Below are 19599 nucleotides of genomic sequence, written 5' to 3'. Positions count from 1 at the left end.
CACAGTTCTCTTGGAGCTTTCTTAGCCCCACCTGCCTCAAAGGTTGCCTGTGGAGGGGGAGAGGAAGGGAAGGTGACGGTAAGCCAATTTGAGACTCCTTTGGGTTGTAAAAAGTGGGGTATAGAAACCAACCCTTCTACATGTTCTACTACTTGAATCTTCCATCTGGCAATCAAACGTAATTGTGTTTGTGTCAACTACACTGCTAAGAAGTAAACTCAAACTACTTTTACTTATTAAAACCTACACACTAAGATTGCCCAATCCATCTGGTACGGGATGGGGTGGGAGTTGGGTTGCCAAATCCAGGTTGAGAAACTCCTGGAGATTTGGGGGTGGAGCCTGGGGAGCACAGGGGACACGGTGGGGCACGATGTCATTGAGACCACCCCCCAAAACATCAATTTTCTCCAGGGGAACTGATTTCTGTAGTCTGGAGATGAGCTGCAATTCTAGGGGGTCGCCATGTCCTATCTGGAAGCTGGCACCCCTGCCACACACACATGTGTGCACACACGCATGCACACCTGAGCCTGTGTTATTATCAGCTGTGAAAAGAACACAGGCAACCATCTTTTTGGAAGAACCTAAGAACAACCCAGCAGGATCAGACCTGTAGTCCATCTAGTCCAGCATCCTGTCTCATAGAGTGGCCCACAAATTCCTCTGGACGACCAACAACAGGGCACAGAGGCCAAGGCCCACAAAGAACATACGAAAAGCCCTGCCTGATCAGACCAGTGGTCCCTCTAGCCCAGCATCCTGTCTCGAACAGTGGCCAGACAGTTCCTCTGGAAGGGCAACAACAGGGCACAGAGGCCTAGGCCTTCCTAAAAACACGAGAATAGCTATGCTGGATTAGACCAATAGTCCATGTAATCCACCATCCTCTTTCACACAGCAGCCAACCAGTTCTTCTGGAGCAGTGGTCCCCAACCTTTTTATCACCGGGGACCACTCAACGCTGGGGACCACTCACTGGGGACCACTCAACGCCTTTTACTGAGGCCTGGGGGGGGGTAGTTTACTCCTCTACTCTCAACCACTGCCCTAACGCTCTCTGATCGCTATGGTAATGTTTAAACATCCCTTCAAAATAAGATACAGACATGCCACAACAATGAAGTGTGTTGTAAAGGGCTGGGGGGGATGAAGTAAAGGGCCGGGGGGGGGGAGAAGGCGTCCTTCGGGGCCCACCTCCAATTAGTCGAAGGACCACATGTGGTCCGTGGCCCACAGGTTGGGGATCGCTACTCTGGAGGACCAACAACAGGGCACAGAGGCTGAGGCCTTTCTCTGATGTTGCCTCTTAGCCCTGGGATTCAGAGGTTCACTGAACGTTTCCCCTTTCCAGGGCTATTACGGCCATTCAATTCAGAGCACATCCTAAAATGGTGAGCTAAAAGCGAAACCATTAAGCCTCTACGTATCAACCGTGCTACCTACCAATAGATTCGAGTTATATTTATATTACGCTATTAGCCACTAACAGTAAATTCTCATAAGCCGTAGAGTTTTTCTTATGGTTAACACTGAGTTTTAATTATGTTGCAATAGGTAACTTGCTCCCCGTTTCCGTATTTTTAACATATTTATAGAGGATTCAATCAATAATATGTTAGTTTTTTTAAGAGAGCAGCCGTAAAATCATGCATTAAAGTAAACGGGTATAAAATCAACCGGCCACCCTGTTCTGAGTATAAAAGCAGGAATGGCAGCGATAGAAGGAAAGAGGCAAGACTATAAAAGACAAAGACTTCTCATTTTCAGAATTATGGCCTCAAAATGAATGTAAACGGAATGAAGGTGGTTGTGCCTTGCGAGGAAATCATTCTTGCCATGTTTGGACGTGTGTATGAAGCACGCTGAGTCTCTTGTGGCGCAGAGTGGTAAGGCAGCAGACATGCTGTCTGAAGCTCTGCCCATGAGGCTGGGAGTTCAATCCCAGCAGCCGGCTCAAGGTTGACTCAGCCTTCCATCCTTCCGAGGTTGGTAAAAAAGAGTACCCAGCTTGCTGGGGGTTAAACGGTCATGACTGGGGAAGGCACTGGCAAACCACCCCGTATTGAGTCTGCCAAGAAAACGCTAGAGGGCGTCACCCCAAGGGTCAGACATGACCCAGTGCTTACACAGGGGATACCTTTACCTTTACCTTTACCTTTATGAAGCACACTGGGAAGGACTGAACTATCCGGAATCAGGAAAAAAAAATCGAGAACAGAACTTACAAAGAGAAGAGGCATGGAAAGCCATGCACACCATAGGAAGAAAGGTCTTGAGGGATGGAGGTGATAAATTCACCACTGATAAAAGAAATGTATAAAGGGCACAGGGAGGTGTGGAAATCCAAGGAGACCTCTAGGCTAGGGTTGCCAGATCTGGATTGGGAAATACCTGGAGGCTTTGGGGGTGGAGTCAGGAATGGGTGGGATTGGGGGCTGGGAGGGGCCTCAGTGGAGTCTAATGCTATGGAGCCCACCCCCCAGAGCAGTCATTTTCTCCAGAGGAATTGATCTCTTTAGTTTGGAGATGAGCTGTAATTCCAGGGGGATACCCAGGTCCTACCAGGGGACTGGCACCCCTGCTTCTGTGCATAAATGGACTGCCATGCTCATACCACTTGATAGACTGGGTCTAACATCATTGGATGTTCACTTTGGATTTCCTCTGATGCATATTAGTATGCACATAGCAGACGTACATTCCCCTACAATCGGTCATACTCAAAACATCTTATTTAAAGCTGCACTGAAACCAGGGAAGTGTAGAAGCCAGTTTAAGTGTTGAGCTTCACGGGTGCTATGATGACTATAAGCCGAAAAACCTTCAGCCATGAAAACTGTACGTCAATAACCTTTAGAACAGGGGCGATATGAGAGCTGTGTTTAATTATCTAAACCAGGGGTAGTCAACCTGTGGTCCTCCAGCTGTTCATGGACTACAATTCCCATGAGCCCCTGACAGAAAATGCTGCGAGGGGCTCATGGGAATTGTAGTCCATGAACATCTGGAGGACCACAGGTTGACTGCCTCTGATGCAAACGGTAGACATGTCGAAGAGGAGGCCAACATGTTTGCTGCAGCTTTAGAGGGGTTCACATCACGGAAAAGGAGGTTCCACTTAAATATTAGAAAGCCTTTGCTGACTGTGAGGGCTGTCCGTAGGTGGAATCTGCTGCCTCAGAGGGTGGTGGAGTCTCCTTGGTTGGAAGTTTTTAGGAAGAGATTGGATGAGCGCCTGTCAGGAGCGTGCGATTTTTAAGCCCCCAAGATGGTGGGGGGCTGGATTGGATGGCCCTTTGTGGTCTCTTCCAGCTCTGTGTGATTCTGAGAAGGAAAACCGCAGGGGGCGTTGAGAGGTTCTTCCGCTCCTGCATCAATGGCTCCAATTAAATGGCATCTCAGCGGCTCCTTTGTCTAAAAGATAAACATTGGCCCGTAGAAGAACCACAGGACCAAGTGTGATGATATTGTCAGGATGGAAGTGCTGAGCTTTCAAGCTGATCCTGGTTTGAGCAGGGAGTTGGACTAGACGACCTCTATGGTCCCTTCCATCTCTATGATCCTATAAATACAAGTGGCACATATGCTGGAGATGCCGAAATGGAATGTTGATCTATTATCTTCTTTTCTGCCCTCCGGGGCGGAAGAGTGGCTAGGTTGGCCTTCTGCTAGGTGAGAAATTTTCCATGGGTGGAAAGCTGCTTTCATCGGCGGAAGAACTCCTTTCTCCAACGGAAAGATGCCTTTCTCCTGCAGCCTCGTAGTGGAAGGGAGCCATCGGATCCAACCATTTGCCTTGAACCCAACCTTTCTTACCGATCCACTTCTCAAAAGACATGAATTCTTGCCGGACAGAAAGGTGACAGCCTTCACAAGGAAAAGTGGCCTCACTTTTTTTCCAGCAGCTGGAAAAAGTTGGTTAAAGCCAACGCATTGAACTATTATCTGGACTCTTAGATGTAATAGCCACATTTTGCTAGCTGGGTGTATTGTTTATAGTTATTGACCGTTATGATTGATTGTTATGGCCCATGCCTAAGACAATAAAGCTTGTCGATTGATTGATTGATAGCAGGCCACTTTGTGTGTGTGTGTTTTGGTAAATACAAAAAACTCCTTTTCATAGGCATGGAATTGACATTCTGGTTTACAGCCTAAACCACAAGAAAGGCCTTCAGCTTCTTCTGTAAGATGATCCTCTTTAATATGCACAGTTGCTGGAGTTCAAGGGAAAGTTATGAATGGGCCTGATGCGGTTCGTCACCCGTCGAGCGGAAAACGCGGAAAGACTCGACATGGTATTTGTGGTTCCGCCAAAGTGGCTTTCATTGATCCGCTCCCGTGTCCGCTGTTTCGCGGCCAATGCTCGTCTGGACACCGTGGCTGACGCCACTACGAGCCTTTCCTTCAAATGAGGGCCGGACGAGAGAATGGCAGATAGGACACGGGTGGTGCATGTCTCCTACCGTGCTCAAGTTAGATGGGAGAACGGGGTCCAAGCGGAGGGATTAGCAAAACTGTCTATTTCGCCAGATTCGGGAACGCTGCCAATTGGATTCCCCTTGCATTTCTTTTCTTGACAATCTGTAAAACCAGCTTCCCAGACAAGATTTGCTGTAAGTGGTTTCTGATGTTATCTGGACTGTCGGGTTGTACAGCCAGCAGAAGCAGGGCATGGGCAATGTTTTTCAAGATGCCGTGACATTTTGAACATTGGAGGACAGACTTTTCAAGGGCAAGCATCAGGCACAGATCACTGGAGCGCTGGATACCAGGTAGTTTGGGTTCTGGATACCTGGGATGGCTTGTTCCTGGCCTGTTGGTCAGGTGAGACCTCCTAAACAATTTTATGTGTCTCCTAGCAGCCTTATCCAATTTTAATTGTAGTATTGGTTTTTTCCCCCAAAAAATTATCTGCTGTTTTGCCTTTGGGAGAAAGAAAAACCTACTTGTTAATTGATGAGAATCATAACCTGCATTTCAATGGAAAAGCATGTCCGAGTGGAGGAAGCTTTCCTAAAGCAGTTAGGGCATCTGTTTTACATATAAAGATTTTACATCCAGGAGATTTTGTGGGCGGATCGTGAGGAGGGTGGGGTCTGGGAAGGGACGTGAAATGGGATATTATGCCATAGAGCGAAAGTAGCCATTTCCTCTAGAGATTTGTTGAACTCCCCAATCTCCAGGCCCCACCTGGAGGTTGGCCACCCTAATGGAGAGGGTCCCGTGTTCAGCCTCTAATATCTGCAGTTAAAATGATGCCAGGCAGAAGCTGTCTCATTGAGAACTTACGTGATGCACTGCTGTTCCTGGGGTACTCCAAGCCCTGTAGGTTCTCAGGAATAGTGGGGCTGATTCAGATTGGAACAGTATCAGGCAGGAAGAAGGGCCTAAACTCCCACCCCCCATGCACGGTTTTCCCAGGAAATCACTATTTCTCCTGTTATGTGCACCTATTGATACACATGTAGCTCCCGTGTAAATTTCTCCATCGGGCCAAACTGTAGCTCCCCAAGACTCACAGGCTTTTGCAGTCAGCAACTGTCTTCCTAATCTGGCATGGTGCCTTTTAGACTGGAGTTCTTTTAGTTGTTTCTTTATTGGCTGGGTGAGCCAGGTTGGCTGCCAAGACAAGGAGCTGCAGCTGGAGGCTGGGCAGAGGAATGAGGAGCTTCTGCAACAACTTTGGAAACTAAGCCCTGGTTTGTCTGCAGCTCTATCCCTTCTGCAGGTCAGAGCTCTCTGTCTGTTGAACATCTGGCTGGGCTAAACTTTCATTCAGCTGAGGCTTGGGTGAAGCTAGGAGCTCTTGGCAAGGATCTTTCTCCGGGGAGTCCTTACTAACAGGACTTGGACTCACAAACCATTCTTGATATACAGCAATTGTGTATGTTCCAGTGGTATGAGAAAGATCCTACATTTCAACATTTCACCTCTCTTTTTGATGTATGTGAAATATATGAAGTGAATAAAAAGTTTCTATGCATTCAGCAGGCTTAGAAAGGTGTAACTCTGCTTAAATTTGTGCTATTGGTTTGTCACTGACATTATGGAGCCTGACCATGCATAAGAGGCTGAATATGCATTTTAATATATACTTCTGCTCTCTGAACCGCTTCCTGGAGAATGGATTGGCTTGTGAGGCTCCAGAGGGTGACCATCCTCCCAATTTGGGCTGAGAACTAATGAAGGACTTTTTAGCTAATTAATTATCTGATTTGAAAAGCAATCCATTTTTATTTAATTTCTTGATATTAAATCAGCAGATGCTCAAATCCAGTCATAAGGGGGGGAGGGGGAACTCCAGAAAAATAATAACATAAAAAGAATTAAATGTGCCAGTTTACTTTCGATCTATTTGATTTGCTGTTTCAACATTCCCTAACTAAGATATTAAAGGTATTAATTCCTTACCATTTACAGAGTTCTGGGAAGACTCAAAGGCTGCACTTGTGTATTGAAGGGACTGCCTCTCTCAGTATGCCCCCAGAAGAGCCTTAAGATCTTCAAATATCAACATGGTGGTGACCCCTGGCCTGAAAGAATTTTCTCTGGCCTTGGCCAGGGCCTTTTTGGCCATGGCCCCCCAACCTGGTTTAATGAACTGCCAATTGAGATCTGGGCCCTGAACTATCAGGGCTCTCTCAGCCTCACCTACCTCACAGGGTGTCTGTTGTGGGGAGAGGAAGGGAAGGCGACTGTAAGCCGCTTTGAGCCTCCTTTGGGTAGGGAAAAGCGGCATATAAGAACCAACTCTTCTTCTTCTTCTTCTTCTTCTTCTTCTTCTTCTTCTTCTTCTTCTTCTTCTTCTTCTTCTTCTTCTTCTTCTTCTTCTTCTTCTTCTAAGTTTTCGCAAAATGGTGCTCTTCCACCAGGCTTATGGTTGAGGCCAGAACAAGCTAAAATCTGTAAGCCCAGATTTTTTGCCTGGCTATCTGGCTCACCAATGATTTAATCTGTCTGTGGGGGGAAATTTTCATATTTGCTTTGCTCTTAATCCCCCCTTCCTGATTTTTGTTGTTGATTACTGTTGGTTTGGATGCCTCTTTACTATTTGATGTGCGGTTTGTAAATTCTGGAATTGCTTTGCGTTCTTTCAAATGGATCTTCCGATTCTTTTAAATTTCATAGCTGGAGCGTGAATTGCATGAAATGCATTTCCCCATAGCTTTCTGCCCAAAATCTCAGGTTAACGAAAAGGGCTTCCCTATGGGATATGGCCTGATCAGAGGTAAGACTGGACAACTGTAGGGAAATAGCCAGAGATTTTGGGGGTGCAGCCTGGGATGGGTGGGGCTTGGGGAAAGGGGACCTCAGTGGGTATGATGGCATAAAGGTCATTTTTTTCTCCAGGGGAAACTGTTCTCTGTAACCTGATGAGCTGTAATTCTGCAAGATCTCCAGGCCCCCCTGGGGTTTGAAAGGCAGCATCCCAATCAACCAGCTAAATGTTTTGTCTCAGGCCTAGTCCACATACGGTTGTCAGCCTCTTAGTTGATCCTGAAGATTTTTAGAATTACAAGTGATCTCCAGACTCCAGTTCCCCTGAAAGAACTGACTCTACAGGCACCACTGTGGTCCCTTCTTTCTGCAAACCCTGCCCTCCCGAGGCTCTTCCGGAATTTCACATACAGCCACTTCTGGACTGTACCAGCAGAGGCTGCAGGTAAGAACTGAAGGAAGGAAGGAAGAGTTCGTTTTTATACCCTGCTTTTGACTGTCCAAAGAAGTCTCAAAGAGTATTTATTTATTTATTTGTTTGTTTATTAATTATATATTTGTATACTGCTCTCCCCTGAGGCTCAGGGTTTCTAATCACCTTTCCTTACTCTCCCCACAACAGACACCTGTGAGGTGGGTGGGGCTGAGAGAGCTCTGAGAGAAAGCGCACCGTGAGAGCAGCACTAACAGGACTGCGATGAGCCCAGAATCGGCCATCTAGCTGCATATGGAGGAGTGGGGAATCAAATATGGCTTGCTGCTCTTAACCATTACCTCTTAACCACTGCTCTTAACCACTACTTAACTGCTGCTCTTAACCACTACCCCATGCTGGCTCTCCAGACGGAAGACTAGCATCTCAAGCTGAAGGCTAAGCTGGCCCTTCTAAACATCTCGCTTTCTGTGTAACTCGCTTTTAAAAAAATACAGAGGATGTAAAAATGAAATCCCTTGGATACATTCTCATAATACCATCTGGGAACAATTTTTATCAGCTCTGCATATTTGGAGGGTGTGACTTTGCTTGCAGTCTTAAATCCACTGCCTATTAAAGACAGCCTGTCCTAAGGAGGCAAACAGCTGCAAGAAATGAGAAAAGGGATGGAGCAGGTAGGAGAAAGGTGAACTCCTTGTGGACATCTAGCCGCCTGAAGCCTTTGCTAGCGGTATCAATCTTTCATGCCTGGTGGGCTTGAGGCATCATGTTGCCAGCCTCCAGGTGGGAACTGGAGATCTCCCAGAATTTCAACGGATCCCCGGAGGACAGAGATCAATTCCCCATGGAGAAAATGGCCACTCTGGAGGGTGTGATCTATGGCGATATGCCTTGCCCTCTCCAAACCCCGCCCTCCGCAAGCTTCACCCCCAAATCTTTAAATTTCCCTATCCAGAATTGACAATCCTGGCTGATTGTCTTAGGAGAGCGTGGTTAATGAGCAAAGCAGCCCGGTGTGGCAGATTTCACTCCAGATAAATATATTTGTGCATCAGAAAGGCGTTCCAGGAGGAAACAAAAGGATTTCTTTCTTTCTGTGGCTTCGCATTCTTGAGAGATAGCAGCCCGTCGGCCGCCCCCAAGAGAGGGTGGAAGTAAATGAATCATTGCTAGGAACTGAAGGATCTCATCCGCAGTGAATGGTGAAAAGGAGCTCGAAACGGTCCCTTCATTGATTTTTCCATAATTGACACAGGAGCCAGGTTTGCCTTCGGGTTTCTCAGCTCGAGATACGGGGAGGCCCGCGTGCGGGAAAGCGGCTTTCGGCTCCGACCGGTGCAAAGGTGCACCTCAATTAGTTGACTGTCTTTCACATTAAAAAAAGAAAAGAAAAATGCAGCCCTGCTCCAAGCAAGTTGGATAAGCCTGGCGTATTCACAGTTCATTCCAGAAAATTAAGCAGTCCTCATGACATGCCATCGCTTGGTGGGCTCACAGCCCCGGACAGAAGGCATCGCCTCTCCTCCGGCACCGAAGTATTAGCTCAGGCATATACGGTGCTCACGTGAATCGTATTTATTTATCTTCTCCCCATCAACGGTAGACTTGATGGCCCATGCCTATCAGGAGGGTAGCAAACACACGGCCGGCTGCAGACAAGGTGGGGGCCGCCATACGCTCAAGGCGCTCCCCAGGTGGAGGAGAGAACACGGATTCGTAAAATCAAGCGGGGGGGGGGGAGGGAAACTGCCTGCTGAGGAGTGAGTTTGCTGATAACCTACTGCACCGTCTCCCTTCTTGCTTTTGTGCCTGTCTTCTCCAACGTTAACCGATTTTCTGCCTTGGTTATGCCACATCATGTTCTAGACAGGCGTTTGGTCTCCTTTTTTTTCACCCTGGCGGAAAGAGCTGCCTGCAGGGATCTGGGCCCGATTGGAACGGCCTGAGTTCCGTAGGGCTGGCAAAACAGCGGTCTTCCCACCAGGTTGGGTTCAAGGCATGCCCCTACTGACAACTCGACTCCCCCCTGTCCCCTTCCATCAATCTAAATTTTAGACCCAGGCTTTTGGGTTAGCGTCGGAGTATGTTTCTTAAAGCAGTGGTCCCCAACCTGCGGTCCGCAGCCCGGTGCCGGGCTGTGAAGGCCAGGGCCCCGTTTCGTGGTTCCCTCTCCCCGCCCCCCCCCCCCGCAGTAAAAAACTTCCCCAGGCCGCAAGCTTGCGGCCCGGGAAGCTTCTTACTGCGGGAGGGGGGGGGAGAGAGGGAATCAGGGCTACGCATGCACACATGCGCGATCAAACCGTGCATGCGAGATTCCGGCTGCGCATCGCGCATGTGCGCATGCGCGGCCCGGCCGCGCATGCACGCTGCACAGCCGCGGCCGCACATGCACACTGCGCGGGCGGGGCAGTTGCCCTGCCGGTCCCCAGCTGGAAAAAGGTTGGGGACCACTGTCTTAAAGGACTACTTTTAATTGTTAAAGGTTATATAGATTTTCTGTACGGGGTTTTTAATGTTGTCAGCCGTCCCGAGACTATTGCTGGAGAGGGGTGGCCTAAAAATCCAATCAATCAATCAATCAATCAATCAATCAATCAAACAAGCAATTTTTTGTGACGGTAATCCTACTACAATGTCTGCTGAATGACGACGAAGAAGTTAGTTCTTATATGCCGCTTTTCTCTACCCGAAGGAGTCTCAAAGTGGCTTATAGTCGCCTTCCCTTTCCTCTCTCCACAACAGACACCCTGTGAGGGAGGTGAGGATGAGAGAGCTCTGATATTACTGAAGAAGAAGAAGAGTTGGTTCTTAAATGCTGCTTTTCTCTACCCAAAGGAATCTCAAAGCAGCTTACAATCGACTTCCCTTTCCTCTCTCCACAACAGACACCCTGTGAGGGAGGTGAGGCTGAGAGAGCGCTGATATCGCTGCCCAGTCAAAACAGTTTTATCAGTGCCATGGTGAGCCCAAGGTCACCCAGCTGGCTGCATGTGGGGGAGTGCAGAATCGAACCCACCTCGCCAGATTAAAAGTCCGCACTCCTAACCACTACACCAAGCTGGCTCTCTGATGTCTTTTGTTCTCTGAATGCTAAGTATTACTAGCCCCTAGGCGGGGCCTGGATTTCTCCTGAAATCGCAGGTCTGGAGACGGCACTTTCAGTGGGAGGACTCTGGGGCATCGCCTTCCACACGTGGCATCCTCTGCAGGAGCCGCCCCTATATTCCCCGGAATTTTCCAAGGGAGATTTGGCAACGATAGCGCATTGTTTTTATATTTTGTAATAATCTTGAGTCTCTGAGTCAGGCCTGCTATAGATGAAGGAAGTAAATCAATAAACCATGGAATGTTAAAAGAATCATAGAATCATAGAGTTGGAAGGGGCCATACAGGCCATCTAGTCCAACCCCCTGCTCTACGCAGGATCAGCCCTAAGCATCCTAAAGCATCCAAGAAAAGTGTGTATCCAACCTTTGCTTGAAGACTGGCAGTGAGGGGGAGCTCACCACCTCCTTAGGCAGCCTATTCCACTGCTGAACTACTCTGACTATGAATTTTTTTTCCTGATATCTAGCCTATATCGTTGTACTTGTAGTTTAAACCCATTACTGCGTGTCCTCTCCTCTGCAGCCAGCAGAAACAGCATCCTGCCCTCCTCCAAGTGACAACCTTTCAAATATTTAAAGAGGTCTATCATGTCTCCTCTCAACCTCCTTTTCTCCAGGCTGAGAGAAAAGAGTATCTTAGAAGGGGAGAGCACGGCCAATTGATGGGTCAGGAGACATTGGCCTGCTGAATTCCTAAACAAGAGGAGTTAAGAACGTTATGAATTATGATTATTACGTAGTACTAATTATGAGGGAATCTGTGAGAAAAGGATCTTTTTGGTTCAAAGACCTCATGAGGCTCACAGAGTTATCTCAGGCTGGCCATTCTCTTTCAGCCTAACCTACCTCACAGGATTGTTGTGAGGGGGAAATAAAGGAGGTAACTGGCAATGGTCACCCCAGCTCCTTGAAGGAAGGACAGGGAAATGTCATGTCCACATCTTGGGGAGGGGAAACTGGCACCCTGCAAAGAATCCTGGGAATCGTAGTTTGGCAAGAGGGCTTAAAATTCTGCTGTAGAACCTGGGATGCCAATTGTGGTTTCGGAAACGCCTGGTGATTTGAGGGTGGCGCCTGGGAGAGGCGGGTTTAGGGAGGGAGGGATTTTGGTAGGGTATATCATCATGCAGTCCCCCTTTCAAGGCAGCCATTTTCTCTAGGAGAAGTTGAGTAAAATTTTTTAAATGATTTTGGTAGTTTGGACATTAGTTGAAATTCCAGATCTCCAGACCCCAGTTGGAAGTTGGTAACCCTAGAAGCCCAAATTCTTTGGTGACAGGGAATAACAATGATAACTGATTCAAGCATCTGCAATATCTGATTAATTCCTAAACCCATCTGTACTTGATTGAGATCTGGTGAGTCTTGGCTCAAAGTAAATTTGACAAATCTAGGGTAATTCTCATCTGTATTCATAGGGTGGAGTTGTTCAAGGTTTATATTATTTGGAATAAGAGCCTGAGGTTATTATGGTGTTATGAAACGTCTTTCAGATGTGGATTTAAAGGAGCACAGAGAAGATACATTTACCAGGAGCTAGAATTACGAATTCTGAAGGGTAGCAAGACGTGACGCATCAGTTACTGTGATAAAAATTGTGAAATGTCTTGAATCATAAAGTTCAGTTTAGGGCTGATCCTGCGTTGAGCAGGGGGTTGGACTAGATGGCCTGTATGGCCCCTTCCAACTCTATGATTCTATGGAAGGGATCTCCAGGGTCATCTAGTCCAACTAGTTTGATGTAGTCGTTAGGAGTGCGGACTTCTAATCGGGCATGCCAGGTTCGATTCTGCAGTCCCCCACATGCAGCCAGCTGGGTGATCTTGGGCTTGCCACGGCACTGATAAAACTGTTCTGACCAAGCAGTAATATTGTCAGGATTGTAGAATCTCTGTCATAAATTAGCCTGAGTTCCTCCATGTCAGTTATATTACTAGATGGGGCCCGGCGCCTGCTAGTCCCGGCCTTGTAGTTTGTAAGCAATAAAATAGAATAGTGATGTTATGTTAACCTTATCTTGTTATGGGCAGAAAGGGCTGTTTGTCACCTCTTTCAAGGATGGGAGTTTGGAATCCTGTTTTGGTTTCACATATGTCTTTTCTCACTCACCTCCCCCCCTTGGGAACTGTCAAGTTTTGGGCGGGAGAAATGTATTGATAAGCTGAGGCAAATCTGGCTTCTAGTCAGATTTGACTTTTCAGTCCATTGCGTGTAGTGCTAATCAATAAAACTATTTTTCTTTTGAATAAGTTTTGTTGTGAGTTTCCTGTGCGCTTGACATCAAGTCAAATCTCACAACTCCTTTCACCTGCAAAATGCAGGGCGAGGGACATACTTTTTCTGATCAGGGAGAGGGCCTGGATTGGGACCTCTCCCAGGCCGAAGGCGCTGGTGCGGGGCCGCACAGCTCGGCCATGATGCGGGCTGTCTCGGGGGCAACCCCGGGACCCGAGGAATTTTTGGAACGTCACATCACCCAGCGCAGGCGGTTGTCAAAATACGACCGCCCTACTGGAGATGAACGTTGGCCGGAGCACCTGGGACTGCCTAGCTACGCGCTGGAGCCTGTGGGTGAGACACAGGACTTGCAGTACAAGCTGGACAGGGTGACTAACTGGCTGCAGGACCTCTCGGGTCGGCTGGATCCGGAGGAGAGACGCCGAACACAACGCCTGCTAAAGGACGTGCTCGGTGGGGGTGCACACGATACCAGTGCACGGAGAGAGAGCGGTGGGTTTGCACTGCAGGAGCACGGCATGGCGGCCGCGCAAGCAACGGCAGAGGCGGCTGAGGCGCTGGCCAGAGCCCGGGCTCAGCTAGAGATCGAAGCCGAGGCGGAAGCACGCGCAAGGGCGCAGAGGGAGAGAGAAGACGAAGGCGAGGAACGAGAGGACGAAGGTGGCGCTGGCGGCGACGGTGCTGGTGGAGACGGCGCGGACGGAGGCGAGGACGCAGCAGCGGCGGCGGCGGCACGGGCAGCGGCGGATGTCGCGGGAGCCGAGGCGGCGGCAGCGGCGGCGGCGCGTGAAGCAGCGCGAGCGGCCGCGCGAGCAGCAGCAGCGGCGCAGGCAGCGGAGCGAGCGAGAGTGGCGGCTGGGAGAGGGAGAGGCATTGGCCGGGGTGCAAGACCCCCGGCCCCGGCCCCAGCACCGGCGGACTGGGGCCCAGGGCGCCTACCTGCCCACCTATAAGTTCAAGGCAAAGTTTTCTGGGGACCCCTCCGATTTCCCCACGTTCCTGGTGCACCTCCAAGCCTACATGATGGACATGGGGTTCACTTTCCAAGACGACGCCGAACGGGTGCGTTTCGTGGGGCAAGCCCTGGAAGGCAAAGCTGCCAAATGGTTCGTGGATTTGTACCGTTACCACCCCCAAGCCACCCGCGACTACAACCATTTCATGAGGGCCCTGCGCCAGATGTACGTGGAACCGTTTGAACGGGAGACTGCGGAGAAGAAACTCCGGGCTCACCGGCAAGGAAAGTTGTCCGTGGTTGAGTACGCCAGGGAATTTAAGGAGCTGGCTTCCTCTGTACCAGACTGGACGGAGCCCCAACGTGTGCTGGCGTTTGTAGGGGGCCTCAATCCCACTCTGGCTGACAAGTGCCTCCTCCTGGAAGACCCACTCACTGTCGAAGGGTGGGTCCAGCTGGCTGGAGAAATGGAAAACCGCTTGGAACGGGCCTCAATGGTGCAAGCCCTGGCCGGGAAAACCATGGCGAAGACTTCCACCCCGGTGAAGACCAAGCCCCGAACCAAATTGGAACCGGCGGAGCGCACTCGGCGCATGGAGAAAGGGCTGTGCTTGGGATGTGGCCAAGCCGGGCATTTCCTCGCACACTGCCCAACGAAAGCGGCATCAACCCCGAAAGCTGCGAGCAGCGCCCCATCGAAAGCCACGCCTGCCAAGAAAACCACCACCAAGAAAAGCACCAAATCTCTCCTGGTTCCAGTGGCTGCCGTGCCGGCGGTGGACGACTCGGAGGAGGGAAGCGGGCTGGAGGACGAGGATCAAGCTGAGGAGCAGTCGGGAAACGAGGACGGTCTGCTGTAAAGGCGCCCCGCCAGCAGGCCGCCAACAGGGGCAAACGCGTGGTGAGTGATTCCCCCTTGCTACTCCTACGTGCCAACCTTTCTAACCCCAAGTCGGGGAAAACGGTGGGAATCCGATGTATTGTGGACTCGGGGTGCACCCAATCCCTAGTGAGCCCGGCACTGGCCGAGACTTTGGGGGTGGGGAAAGTGGCACTGAAAGAACCCTTGCCAATCACCCAGTTAGATGGGAAATGCGCTCCCGGTGGGGAAGCCACGGCAAAGACTCGCCCCATGGACTTGGACATAAAAAAACATTGGGAGCAAATCCAACCTTTGGTGGCCCCTCACTCTGCCTTCCCATGCGTGTTGGGGTTGGATTGGCTGAGGGAACATGATCCCCTTGTGAAGTGGAAGGAAGGGGCTGTGGAATTTACCTCCGCCGCTTGCGAGCAGCACACGCGGCAGCAGGGTCCTCCGAGATCCGGGGTGGTGGCTGCTTTGGGGGTGGGGGTGGACGCGCTCCCTCCTGAATACCGAGACTTTGGTGATGTGTTCGCGGAGGTGGAGTGCAACCAGCTTCCCCCCCACCGCAAAACTGACTGTGCCATCGAATTAAAGAAGGGAGAGCCTCTCCCCAAAGCCAAACTGTATTCCATGAGCCCGCGAGAGATGGCAGAGCTTAGAGAATTTTTGGATAAGAACCTAGCGAGGGGTTTCATTAGACCAGCCACATCTTCCTTGGCAGCCCCGGTCCTTTTCGTTAAAAAGAAGGACGGTTCGCTAAGGTTGTGCACCGACTACCGCGGGTTGAACGCGGTCTCCACCTGCAACGCCTACCCGCTTCCCCTGATAAAAGACTTGCTGGGCCACTTGGGGAAGGCGCGCGTTTTTTCGAAACTGGACTTAAGGGAAGCCTACTATCGAGTTCGGATCAAGAAGGGGCATGAATATTTAACAGCTTTTAATACGCCCCTGGGGCAGTTTGAATACACCGTAATGCCGTTCGGCCTCGCCGGCGCTCCGGGCGTGTTCATGAATATGATAAATGAAATTATGCATGATTTATTGTACCAAGGGGTGTTGGTTTACATTGATGATATTCTTGTGTATTCAGAGAATGTTGAGAGTCATACTAAGCTGGTCCGCGAAGTGCTCCGCCGCTTGCGGAAGCACCAGTTGTTTGCTAAACTGTCAAAATGTGAGTTCCACCGCGAGGCAGTGGAGTTCTTGGGTTTCCGGGTCTCCCAGGCTGGGATCGAAATGGACCCTGGCAAAGTGCGTGATTTGCTGGCATGGGAGCCTCCCCGCACCAGGAGGCAATTACAAAGTTTCTTAGGATTCGCTAATTTTTACAGGACCTTCATCCCCAACTTTGCCAAGGTTGCGCTGCCCCTCACTGACTTGTTAAAAACCAAAGGGGGGAAGACGGCAAGCCGACCTGGGGCGCCTCTCCCTTGGACTCCCTCCTGTCAGGAGGCGTTTGATAAACTAAAGCTGTTATTCACGTCTGAACCTGTGTTGGCCCATGCCGACCCCTCTAAGCAATTTACAGTACAAGTAGATTCCTCGGACGTAGCAATGGGGGCCGTGATCCTCCAAGAGGGGGGGGACGGGAAATTGCACCCCCTGGCCTATTTATCAAAGAAATTTTCAGCGGCAGAAAGAAATTGGGCAATTTGGGAAAAAGAGGCGGCTGCAGTGAAATTGGCCCTTTCCACGTGGCGGCATTGGCTGGAGGGGTCCACAATCCCGTTTGTGGTCTGGACAGATCATAAAAACCTTCAGGCTCTCAAACAGCCCCGCTCGCTTTCAGCCAAACAAATGAGATGGGCGGAGTTTTTCGCTCGTTTCAACTTCTCCCTAAAGCATCTTCCTGGCAAACTGAATTTTTTGGCTGATGCACTATCGCGCCTGCCTCAGTACAACAGCAAACGAGACCCATTGGTAGATACCGTCTTTACTCCCGCCCAACTGGGGATGGCCGCTGTGACGCGCAGCCACACAAAGACTGTTACGCCCATCCCAGGGGGCTGGGTCCAAAAGGACTTGTCAACTGACCCAGAGTTTTGTTCCCTCCGCCCTGATTTGTCTGAGAAGGGGGGGCTCTTTTTCAAAGGCGAAAGACTCTTTGTGCCTGCCGCGGCCCGGGGGAAGGTTTTGAAACTTTGCCACGATGCCAAAACCGCTGGACATTTTGGTTTTGTGAAAACTCTGCACCTGGTCAGGAGACAGTACTGGTGGCCATCCTTGCGTAAAGATGTGGAGAAATATGTGCAGGGGTGCCCCATTTGTATTGCCTCAAAGCCAATTGGGGGCAAGAGGAAAGGACTTTTGCAGCCGCAGCCCACCCCCTCACGTCCATGGACTGATGTAACTATGGACTTTATTACAGACCTTCCCCCCAGCCAAGGGAACACTGTTATATGGGTTGTAGTGGATGCTTTTTCCAAACAGGCTCATTTCATCCCCTGCACGGGCGTGCCCTCAGCACCAAAGCTGGCCTCTCTTTTTATTAAACACGTGGTACGTCTGCACGGGATCCCGACACGTGTCCTGACGGATCGGGGCCCCCAGTTCGTTTCCAAGTTTTGGAGGGAGCTTCTTAAACTATTGGGTGTGGAGCAAGCCCTCACCTCGGGCTATCACCCGGAGTCAAATGGCCAGACCGAGAGAGTAAACCAAATCCTGGAGCAGTATTTACGCTGTTTTATCAACCACCAGCAGGATGATTGGGTTTCTTTATTGCCACTTGCTGAGTTCGCCTATAACAATGGGGTCCACTCCTCAACGGGGGTATCGCCCTTCAAGGTGGTGTATGGGACTGATTTAGTGTCAGCCCCCACTTGGGGACTTAGCTCCGCAGAGGTCCCTGACATAAACAAATGGGCAGCCTCCATCAGTACGGGCTGGCCAGAAATCGTTGCTAGCCTCAAGGAAGCCAAAGATGCCTATAAGGCTCAAGCTGACAAGAAGAGGGTACCTGCCCCTGATTGGAAAGTGGGTGATTTAGCCTACCTGTCTACCAAGAACTTAAGGTGCCAGCAGAAATCCAGGAAACTTGGTCCAAAGTTTGTGGGACCATTTAAAGTGGTGAAGTTGATAAATGCTGTGACTGTGGAGCTAGCTCTACCAAAAACTTATAGGAATGTGCATCCGGTTTTTCATTCCAGCCTGCTGCGAAGAGCTCCAGCCCCGGACGAGTGGCACCCTCCTCCATCTATGCCTGTTCCAATTTACATCGATAAGGACACCCACTATGAAGTCAACCAAATCTTAGACTCTCGCTTGCATAAGGGTCGCCTTCAATATTTGGTCGATTGGAAGGATTTCCCCTCTGGGGATAAAGAGTGGGTTGAGGCTGGAAATGTGAAGGCACCCCGCCTTCTCCGGGCTTTCCATCGAGCATTTCCTGATTGTCCTCGCCCGGTTGATGCCGGCTAGGTGGGGGAGTGAAGTTAGTTTTAATGCGGAGGGATGTCAGGATTGTAGAATCTCTGTCATAAATTAGCCTGAGTTCCTCCATGTCAGTTATATTACTAGATGGGGCCCGGCGCCTGCTAGTCCCGGCCTTGTAGTTTGTAAGCAATAAAATAGAATAGTGATGTTATGTTAACCTTATCTTGTTATGGGCAGAAAGGGCTGTTTGTCACCTCTTTCAAGGATGGGAGTTTGGAATCCTGTTTTGGTTTCACATATGTCTTTTCTCACTCACCTCCCCCCCTTGGGAACTGTCAAGTTTTGGGCGGGAGAAATGTATTGATAAGCTGAGGCAAATCTGGCTTCTAGTCAGATTTGACTTTTCAGTCCATTGCGTGTAGTGCTAATCAATAAAACTATTTTTCTTTTGAATAAGTTTTGTTGTGAGTTTCCTGTGCGCTTGACAAATATCAGGGCTCTCTCAGCCTCACCCACCTCACAGGGTGTCTGTTGTGGGGAGAGGAAAGGGAAGGCAACTGTAAGCCGCTTTGAGCCTCCTTCGGGTAGGGAAAAGCAGCATATAAGAACCAACTCTTCTTCTTCTTCTTCAACCCCCTGGAGAATGCAGGAAATTCACAACTACCTGCCCACCCACAGTGACCCCAATTCTATGCCCAGATGATGCCCCCCCTCCAAAACCAGAATCCCTGGCCAGTCTGGCCTGGAGGAATTCACCTCCCCCCATACCCAAAGTGGTGATTAGTATTACCCCGGGCATGCAAGAAAGGGGCACAAGAGCCAAGAGCTGGCACAGACTCTTCTGCCCACCTACTCCCAATCTGCCTAAGTTCACAGAATCAGCATTTCTGTCAGATGGCTATCTAGCCTCTGCTTAAACAGTTCTGAAGAAGGAGAACCCACCACCTCCTGAAGAAGCCTGTTCCACTGAGGAACTGCTCTGTCAGGAACTTCTTCCGGATGTTTAGCCAAAAATTCTTTTGAATTAACTTCATCCCACTGGTTATGGTCCAACTTTCTGGGGCAACAGAAAACAACTATGCTCCATCCTCTATGTGACAGCCCTTCCAGTACTTGAAGATGGCTGTCCTATCACTTCTTAATCATTTTCTCTCCAGGCTAAACAGACCAGGCTCCCCCAACCTTTCCTCATACGTCCTGGTCTCCAAACTCCTCACCGTTTTTGTTGCCCCCTCTAGATGAGCCCCAGTTGGTCTACATCCTACTTCAATTGTGGACCCCAAAACTCAACACGGTACTCTAAGTGAGGTCTAACCAGAGTAAAGATAACGTTACAGATAACATTAATAACACTGTTATTTATGTTTGTTTGTTTGCTTGTTTATTTATTTAATTAATATAC

The 19599-nt window shown here is 49.7% G+C and overlaps 1 protein-coding gene and 1 long non-coding RNA gene across 2 annotated transcripts in view; one reads left to right on the top strand and one right to left on the bottom strand.

Annotated features, from left to right (window-relative positions):
- ST8SIA3 (ST8 alpha-N-acetyl-neuraminide alpha-2,8-sialyltransferase 3) overlaps nt 1–19599 on the bottom strand; it is a 51842-nt gene that overhangs the window by 29144 nt on the left and 3099 nt on the right. The window lies entirely within an intron of this gene.
- LOC143842115 (uncharacterized) lies at nt 12645–18653 on the top strand. Its single transcript, XR_013232987.1, has 2 exons — nt 12645–12849; nt 18396–18653. It is a non-coding gene; the product is annotated as an uncharacterized LOC143842115 (long non-coding RNA).

Source organism: Paroedura picta, chromosome 7, assembly GCF_049243985.1.
Source record: "Paroedura picta isolate Pp20150507F chromosome 7, Ppicta_v3.0, whole genome shotgun sequence".
In the NCBI taxonomy this organism is placed as follows: Eukaryota; Metazoa; Chordata; class Lepidosauria; order Squamata; family Gekkonidae; genus Paroedura; species Paroedura picta.
The sequence above is the reverse complement of the archived record's forward strand: the minus strand, read 5'-3'. Positions and strand labels throughout refer to the sequence as shown.